Raw genomic sequence first — 9,782 nt, forward strand, 5'->3', positions numbered from 1 at the left:
CCTCTATGGGTGGGCATGAAAGCTTTTAGGCCTTGCTGTTATGACACAAGAAAAAGTTATCTTGTCCTAACTAAATAAGGCTAAGACTTCTTCTTTTTCTCTGTAGGTTAAACTTTCTTGATATTGAAATTAGGTTAACTGGAAATTGAAGTCTTCTTACGACATGGATAATGGTGTGTTTTATCTTAATGTAATAACATTGCATTATGCCTTAGTATTTTCTTTTGTGGTACTAGGGAAAACACCTTATGATTTCTTAGAGATGATGTTAACAAGTTAACCAATTTGAGTCTCCAAGTTTTAGATACCAATACACTGATTTTGCATCTTTCTTTTAGTGCTAAATATAAACTTGGATGTAATTTCTTCTAGGTTAGACTTCTTCTTTTGAGGTTGGTTGAATCCTACAGATGGTTTAGTCGCATTGTTTTTATTGCTCTATGAGAATTTATGGTGACTCCTTCACTTAGGGTTGTATGTAAGGGCATAAGGATTATGTGGTTGCTTGTTAGACAACCATCTCTTCAAATAATTCACAAGCTATCTCATGTGACTTCCTCATAATAGTGCACTAGATGTTGCATCAATTATAGTACAAGTGGTAACATATAGACCATTATAGAAAGTTTAGATTGGTAACTAAAATGGCAAGCCATGGTATGGGCATTTTTTAAGAGATTCCTTGTACTTCTCCCAGGCTTTGTATAATGATTCTATATTTAAATGCATAAAGTTGGTGATGCCATCATATAGTTTTATAGTCTTACATGGCAGAAAGAATTTGCCTAGAAATCTTTGTACCATATCCCATGTTGTTATCGATTCCACATGTAATTTATTAACTCAAACCTTGGCTTTATTAAATAGGAAGAAAGGAAAAAGCCATAGATGAATGATATTGTTAGTCACACTGATTTACTTGAAGGTATCACATTTCACCAAAAAGTTTATGATATTTGCATTTTGGTCATCACTTGGCAACAAATAAAGTTGCATGTTCTGACACATTACACATCTAGCTATAAAGTCTACCATAGCCTTTTTTTCATCTTTAATCACCAGAATGATCTTCCCAAATCTTGATATATCTTTGGACTTCTGAGATGGGCTATAAAGTATGCTATGAGCCTCAACTGAAATCTAACCTTCCAAATCTATATCTTAGGGAACATATATTAAGCCACGAAACCTTAAAATGGCATTCACAATCTAATAATTTTTCTAGGTAGCCTTGGTAACCCTTTAACACATCACTATACGCAAATTATCTAAACCCTACCTGTCTCAAATTTTTTCCTACAAAGTGGATTTGATCTCTAATCTAGTAGATACTTCTATAACAAGCTTTATCTACTCTTGAAAAATCTCCTAGTGTAACTCTCAGTGTACGATAACATGTTATAATAAGCTTTTTTGGTTTAAAGCATCGACCCTTTTATGTTGTTTGATAGAAAGTTTAGGTTGAGTTGAAATCCTAATTTAATTAGAATTCTTATGTATTAAAACTTTTAATAAATTCAAAGTCCTTATTTGATAGAAAATTTAGGTTGAGTTGGAGTTATAATTTAATTAGCATTTCTATGAATTAAAACTTTCAATAAATTAAGAATATTAATTTAATAAGAACTCTTGGACATCTTATCACTTAGGTAGTTAGAGTTCTAACTAATTTAGAATTCATGCAGGCCTTATAAATAAAAGTGTTTAGTTTGAATCAAATTTTTTAATGCAGCAATCCAAAACGCATACATCTTAAACACACATTTTTATGCCTAGAATCTTATTGACGCAAGCGTCTATTGTCATGATATAATTTCCAAAATTGAGTTAATAGAAACCTTAGCAATCTTCTTTTTAGATCGCCACCCATTTGTGCTCCTCAAGATGGTTGGATAGAGATCTTTACATAATCATGTGAAGTATTAGAGGAACCAACAACAGAAGTATAATTTCTAAACACCTTATGTTCTTTTAACATGTTTATGAATCTATACATTAAAATGAGTATCCTGTATGAGTTTTAGGATCTTTGATATTTTTAAAAATTTTTAATTCCACCGTACTACCAGTTAACAATGCCTTAAAACCCTATAGATTAGAGCCACTGTTTAGACATACTTTATGAAAATATATTTTGTTGCATGTAATTGATAAATAATAAAAACCCTAAAATTGATAAAATTGATTTGCATTAGTGTTGTCGCATGATTTGTTGAGTTTAAGAAAAATATAAAGATGTGTTAAATTTATTGAATGATTATTCTTGAATTTTTTTTGAGTTTAATTGTTGATACAAGATTAAATTCAAGGTTGATAGCCAATTTGTCATGTAAGCATGGTTTACTCACCATCATTGCTCATACGATGATTGGCATGCGTTTGCACTACAGCTCCTAAATTTTTTGTTACTGAAAAGTCTAGAAACTGATGCTAGAGATATCACCGATAATAGCTAGAACGAAAACTGAACAAGGTGGTGTTGCGTATGGCAGGGCTACTTCATGCCACGGTACATGCCTAGACAGAATATGTTTTATAGGTCAATGAGGGTGGCAGCCTAAGCTTGAACTTGTTGGATGTGGCAAGGCAACCTTTGCCCTGTCCTATTCTTAATGTACGCACTGATGCATCATTAGATGACACCTGTTTGGGTAATTTTGTCCAAGTTGTGCCTACCACTAGTGTACTTGCTATACCTTGAACTTATGCGTGGCTAGACAATTTTTTTGCCTAAGCTGTGATTTTTTTTTTAATGCAAACCATGTACAGTGGTCCTCTATCATGCCCTTAATGTGTCTCCTGAGATGCCTACATGCCCTTCAAGATTGGGAGTTAGATTTCGGTTTGAGTTTCATTAAATTTGAATCAAAACTTAAATTTCCTTAAGTCTTAGGGTTGAACAATTACTTTGCAAATTTTTAGGGATAAAAAATAATTTAACATTTGGCTAATTAATAATTAAAATTTAATTTTAATTAGATATGTATGTATGGATGTATGTATGCATGATGCCTAGTACACGACCAATGAACCGCTATGAATGTTTTTATTTTACTAATTTTCTTTGGGTTGTAATTCTCAAATAAGGTTTGCATGCCCTGCCTGAATTTCCTTTCCTCTTTAGTTTATATTGTTATTTTATTTTCTTAGAATAATGTAACTAGGAAACAAAACTATGTAATTATTGAAGAATGGAGGTGAAAAGGACAAGTGCAAAGATGAAGACAAAATATGCACCTAAGTTGATGAGTCAAACCTTTTTTAGCTTGAGAGATTTAACATTAGTTATGGTTGTGTACTGAGTCATTTTAATTTTACATTGTTGGATGAATGTGAATGGTTATATTTTTCGAAATATCACCTAACATGTGGCATAAAATCTGATAAGACTAATTAATTAAAAACCCTCAATTTAAATATTAAGTATAAGATTAAATTGGTGTCTTCCAATATGATAGCCTAATTAAACCCTTGTTCATTGAAACCTTGTTCCCCAAAACGAAGGGCACACTTTTACCAAGTGGAAAATTAGGAGATATTCATATTGGGTTTGACTTAATTAGTGTACTTATTCGCCAAAAGGGAGGTGAAGTATATTAGAGGCATGAGTAAGAAATGTATTTGTCGATGCAAGGTGATATGTAGTATCCACCCTACTAATACTGAGAGTTACATTTGAGGCTGCATGATTTGTTGGGCCAAAACCTAACTTGAGATCATGGGCTTTTGGTGATTAATTTAAAATTTACCTATTTGATTATTCGAAATTGCTCTAGACCAAACTGAAAGGGAAAATTAATGCAATAAGGTATTGGTCCACTACAAAGTTGATCTGAACTTTTCAAGTATAATAGTGAGGGCTATTGGTTTAAGGAAAATAGTGAGAGCATTTTAATTAATCAAATCCATAATTAAAATGAATATCAATTATGAATAAAATCACTAGTTGTCTTTATCTATAAATTGTAGATCAAATTATCACCATATCAAATCTAACGTATCGATCAATTTTCAAAAAGAAAATAGGCTCATTGGAAGTAACTTCATTGATTGATAAGTAAATCTTCAGATTATTCTGTGATAGGTAAAGAGGTTATACATCTTTGAGGGGTCGTTGCCTTGTAAGCCTGGTCCTGATGCAACTCAAGAGGAAAAAAATACTTTTAAAAAGTATCTTGATGACTTTATGGAAGTTCAATGCCTTATACTAACTTTCATGTCACTTGAGCTTAAAAAAAAAATATGAGGAAATGGATGCTTAATCCATACTTGCACACCTTCGAGAGTTATATGCCACTTGTATGAGGGTTGAATGATATAAGGTGTCAAGTGTGTTGTTTGATTGCAAACTCTCTGATAGAGGATAAGTTAGCCCTCATATGGTCAAGATAACTGACTATATTGAGTAGTTGGTGAGCTTGGGTTTCATCATGGACAATGAGCTTACTATTGACTTGATGCTAAAATTCCTCCTTAATTCATAGGCTAATTTTATCATGAACTTTAACCTAAATGAAAAGGACCTTGAGAAATTGCTATATGTGCTTAAACAGGCTAAAGACGAGGTACGAAAGGTAGTAACTAGATACTGCTACTCAACCAATAGATAGGGTGGGGAAGGGAAAGGTTGTTTGCTTCTATTTTGGCAAAACTAGTTATTAGAGGAGACATTGCAAGACCTTTCTAGAAAACAAGAAGAAAAAGACAACTGAAACCTCTAGTTCAAACATGTTTATCATTGAGATAAACTATTGTCTTTATTCATCTTGGGTTGTAGACATAGGATGTGGTACATATATTGATTCTGATATGTAGGAACTGTGACATAGTAAATTGTTTGCCAAAGGAGAGGTTGACCTATGAGTTGGAAATAGAACACGTGTTACTACATTAGCCATAGGAATTTATTAGCTTATGTTTCCCATTAGGCTTGTTTAAGATTAAATAAATGGTATTATGTTCTATCTATTTATAGAAATTTAATTTCTGTGTCTATTTTAGACTAGGAAGAATATTCATTTTTTATTGTTGGTGGTATTATAACTATTAGGTTTAATAATATTTTCTATAGAACAACTAATTTACATAATAGTTTGTACATTCTAAAACTAGATAATGAAATTCTAAATATGCAAAATAATAAACGTTTGAAAACAAACGAATTGAATACCACATATCTATGACATTGCAAGCCAGACCACAAAGGACCAAAATACATATAAAGACTTCTTGAACAAAAAGTTTTGTAGTTATTTGACTTCCAATCTTATGATGAATACAAATCATATCTATTGGGTAAGATGGTCAAAACACCCTTCATTGGACATAGTAAAAAGGTGACTGAACTGTTAGGGATCATTCACAATAATGTGTGTAGGCCCATGATAGTGCATACTATATATGAGGAAACCTACATCATCACATTTACTAATGACCTTTATAGATATGACTATGTGTTTTTATTGAAACACAAGTCTAAATGCTTTCATAAATTCAAAGAATTCAAAACAAGGTAGAGAAGCAACTTAGGAAACAAATTAAAATCTTTTGTAATGACTATGACGATATATACTTAAATGCTAAATTCAGAGGATACCTGAAGGAACATAGGATAGTTTCTTAACTTACTTCTTCTGGTACACCATAATATAATGGTGTATTTGAACAGAAGAATAAAACCTTTATGAATATAGTCAAGTCTATGATGATTTTTATTGATCTACCTATGTTTTTCTAGGGACATACCCTAGATTTTGCTGTTTATACACTAAATCGTGTCTTATCTAAATCAGTGGATAAAACTCCATATGAGTTATAGACTAAGCTAAAACTCAATCTAGAATACTTGAGGCTTTAGGGTAATGAAACTTATATCAAGAAATTGATTTTGAAAAAGTTAAACATTAAGTCTGAAAAATGTATCTTTGTGGGATACTTGAAAGAAACTAAAGGTAATGCTTCTACCACATAGAGGAGCGAAAAGTCTTTGTTGCTTGTACTGGTGTGTTCCTCGAGAAATAATTTATTTTCAAGAGGACCAGTGAGAGGAGGGTCGAACTTGATGAAGTTCCTATACCACCAGATACCATAGATGTTAGATAGGACGATATGCTATCATAGATAGGTGATCATGAGAAAGTTCCTCAATGTCAAAAGGAAAAACCTTAGAGTACATAAAAGTTATGTAGATCTACACAAGTATGTCACAAGCTAGAAAGATTTGGTTTCTTATTACTCAACACAACAACATATTGGTCATCTTTGATGATAAACCTAAGACTCATAATGATGTTGTCTCGAGTCCAGATTTTGATAAATGGTTGGATGCTATAAAATTTGAAAAAACTCCATGTACTAGAACAAAGCATGGACTCTAGTAGATGCACTTGAAGGAGTAAAACCTATTAGGTGCAAATGAGTTTTCAAAAAGAAAACTAACATGGAAGTTAACGTGCATACTTATAAAGCACGACTGGTTGCTAAAGGTTTCACACAAAAATATGGTTTTGACTATGATGAAAGCTTTTCTCCTATCGTTATGCTTAAGTCTATTAGGATTATGCTAGCTCTTACTGCATACTATGACTATGAAATCTTTTAAATGGATGTCAAAACTACCTTCTTAAATGGTAACATTGTAGAAGACGTCTATATGGTATAACCTAATGGTTTCATTCTTGCTGGACAGGTTAATAAGGTATGCAAACAACAAAGTCCAATTATAGGTTTAAGTAAGCTTTTAAAAGTTGGAATATTCATTTTGATGAAGTTGTATGAAAGTTTAATTTTATCAAAAATAAAGATGAATCGTGTGTGTATAAGAAGGTCAGTAGGAACATATTTACATATCTAATATTGTATATTAATAACATCTTGATTATTGGAAATGACATAATGAACTTGCAATCGATAAAAGCTTGGTTATCAGTGTTTTTCTCCATGAAAGATGATGTGTGTATGAAATACACACAAATAAGGTTATAATAGTATAGTTTTAATGTGAATTTTGGTCCATTTTGTCAAATTCTTTAAGTTTTATTTAATCTTGATGGCTTTATCTTATTTTGTTCTTTGAATTATATTTGTAGATGATTTGGAGTCATTCAAGCCCCTTTTAGAGTGAAAATGGAAACTTAAAGAAGCAAATAAGAAAGGTTTACATCAAGAGGCAGAGAGTAATTATGGGCAGTCTTATGGTCATAATTGGTGCCCATAATTACTGGGCGTAAAAAAAAAAAGAGAAAACAAAAAATAGGGTTAAGTGACAGGTAGAAAAAGAAAATTTCGTCTTCTCCGAAGGGGGAACCAAATATACAGCAGCTCAAAGGATTTTTAGAGAGAAAAAACTTCAAGAAACAAGTAGAAGAGGGAAGATCCAAGATTAAAAATAGAAGACCCAAGAGAATCAAGATTTGAAGACCTTAGAGTTTTTCTTATCTCTCTTATTATCTTCTTTTATTGATTCAAAATGTCTCTCTCTCTAACTTTATCTTTTAGTTTGAACTTTATAGCCATGAATAACTAATTTCCTTTCCTAGGGTTTATGATGAATCTATAAATTCTCAAAAATTACGTAATGGGTTTTGATTTTTAATTAATGATGATGAATGTTTGATTTAGTAATTGTGATTTTAACTTCTTGCTTGGTGTTAGGGCCCAATGCCATGCTTGTTTATAGATTAGAGAGTGATATTGAGAAATACATACCTAATTAGTTCATGCCTTTGCTAAACCTAGGATTTTATTTAGAGATAAATATAAATCTTTTGTGGGCAAATTGATTGTCATAGAAATTAATGAGTTTTAATTAACAACATACCACGAAAGTAAGTAAGCTTTTAATCTTAACACTCCTAATTAACCTTGAGAGAGGAATTGGGTAAAATAGGATAATTAACCATCAACAATTCATCTTATCATCGATTTTAATTAGATTCATTACTGATTTTTGAGTAATTGATAGTGAAATCATAAACCCTAGGCTTCTTTATAATTGGTATTTCACTTTTAATTTGCTAGGTGATTATTTTCCTTTGTTAATTTCGATTTAGTTAGTTGTTTTATTTTATTATTTTTAATTCAATCCCAATCCATAGCATTTTTATTTCTCTAGCTAATTTAAACTACAAAACAAGCTAGTATTCGACAACCAATCTCTGTGGGACTGACATCTTTCTATATTACTTGATTGACTCGTATACTTGCGAGCCATTGGCAACAAGTTTTTGGCACCGTTGTCGGGGATTGGTGCTTTGTTGATATTAGTATAATTTGTAGTTTGGCTAGACTAGAGTTTTATTTTTTTTTATTCTATTTGATTTCTGGTTGTCTTTGTTCTTTCTTTGTAGGTACTCTATTGGTTTATGACCAGATCTCAAAATCCAGAATTATTGGATTTTGACCCAAAAATTGAGAGAACCTTTAAAAGACATAGAAGAGAAAGACGAGTAAGACAAAAAGTCGCCATGGAAGATTACATCAACAATCAACGAGCTCTTCATGATTATGCTATACCTACTGTATATGATGGTTATTCTAGTATAGTGAGGTCCGCTGTGGTTGCTAACAATTTTGAGATTAAACCTTCTATTGTTCAGATGGTGCAATAAAACCAATTTGGAGGGTTAGAAAATGAAGATCCACATGTCCACCTATCATGTTTCTCTCAGATATGTGACACCTTCAAAATGAATAGGGTTTCTAAAGATGCAATCAAATTAAGGCTATTTCCATTTTCTTTGAAGGATAGGGTAACATCTTGGTTGGATTCTAGAGCACCTGGTGCATTCACTACTTGGCAAGCACTTTCTGAAGCTTTCCTTGCAAAATATTTTCCACCTGGTAAAACGGTCAAATCAAGAAATGAGATTGCCACTTTTTGCCAAAGGGATGATGAGTCTTTATATGAAGCTGGGGAAAGATTCAAAGATCTACATAGACAATGTCCCTATCATGGTTTGCTTGACTGGCTAGTTGTTCAAACTTTCTATAATGATCTTTCTCACTCGTTGAAAAGTATTTTGGATGCAACTGCTAATGGGTCATTAATGGGTAAAACATCCGACGTGGCTTTGCACTTGATTGAAGAAATGGCTTCCAACAGTTGTCGATGGCCTAATGATAGAGCTAGTCAAAGAAGACATTTGGGAGTACATGAAGTGGATGGAATTACTATAGTGAATGCTAAGTTGGATGCATTGACAAAGAAATTGGAGAGATTAGATATGAAGGTTGTAAAAACTTCTAGTTGTGAGAATTGTGGAGGAGATCATGCGAGTTTTGCATGCCAAATAGGTACCCACTATGCACATGAGCCTACAAATAAGCAAGTGAATTTTCTCAATTACAACCAAAAGGGATAGGGTAATCCTTATTCAAATACATATAACCCAGGTTGGAGGAACCACCCAAACTTTGCATAATCAAACCAAGCCAATACTTCTAACCCAAACCAGAATTTTAAATAGCACCTCTAGGATTCCAAGCTAGAAACACTAACCCCTAACCTTTACACCATCCTCAACCTCCTCAAAAGCAAAAATCAAATCTAGAATTGATGATGGAGAATTTCATTCTTACCCAAAAACAAAAGGGCGATGCTCAAGATGAAGCGATTAGACAACTTACTGCTAAAGTGGATCAATTGGCCATACATAATAAGATGCTTGAAGTACAATTGGGCCAATAAGTAAGTACTTCCAATTCTAGGGAAATAGGAAAACTACCTAGCCAACGTCAAAATCCAAGGGAGCATTGTAAGGCAATTGTCACCAGGAGTGGTA

At 32.5% G+C, this 9,782-nt stretch overlaps 2 non-coding genes across 2 annotated transcripts; one reads left to right on the plus strand and one right to left on the minus strand.

Annotated features, from left to right (window-relative positions):
• Positions 1-649: 649 nt before the first annotated feature.
• Positions 650-756, plus strand: LOC123193776. The gene has a single exon (XR_006497138.1). It is a non-coding gene; the product is annotated as a small nucleolar RNA R71 (small nucleolar RNA).
• Positions 757-8,852: 8,096 nt separating this feature from the next.
• LOC123193790 lies at positions 8,853-8,959 on the minus strand. Its single transcript, XR_006497151.1, has one exon. It is a non-coding gene; the product is annotated as a small nucleolar RNA R71 (small nucleolar RNA).
• Between the last annotated feature and the right edge of the window lie 823 nt (positions 8,960-9,782).

The sequence above is a fragment of the Mangifera indica genome, chromosome 12 (assembly GCF_011075055.1).
Source record: "Mangifera indica cultivar Alphonso chromosome 12, CATAS_Mindica_2.1, whole genome shotgun sequence".
Classification (NCBI taxonomy): domain Eukaryota; kingdom Viridiplantae; phylum Streptophyta; class Magnoliopsida; order Sapindales; family Anacardiaceae; genus Mangifera; species Mangifera indica.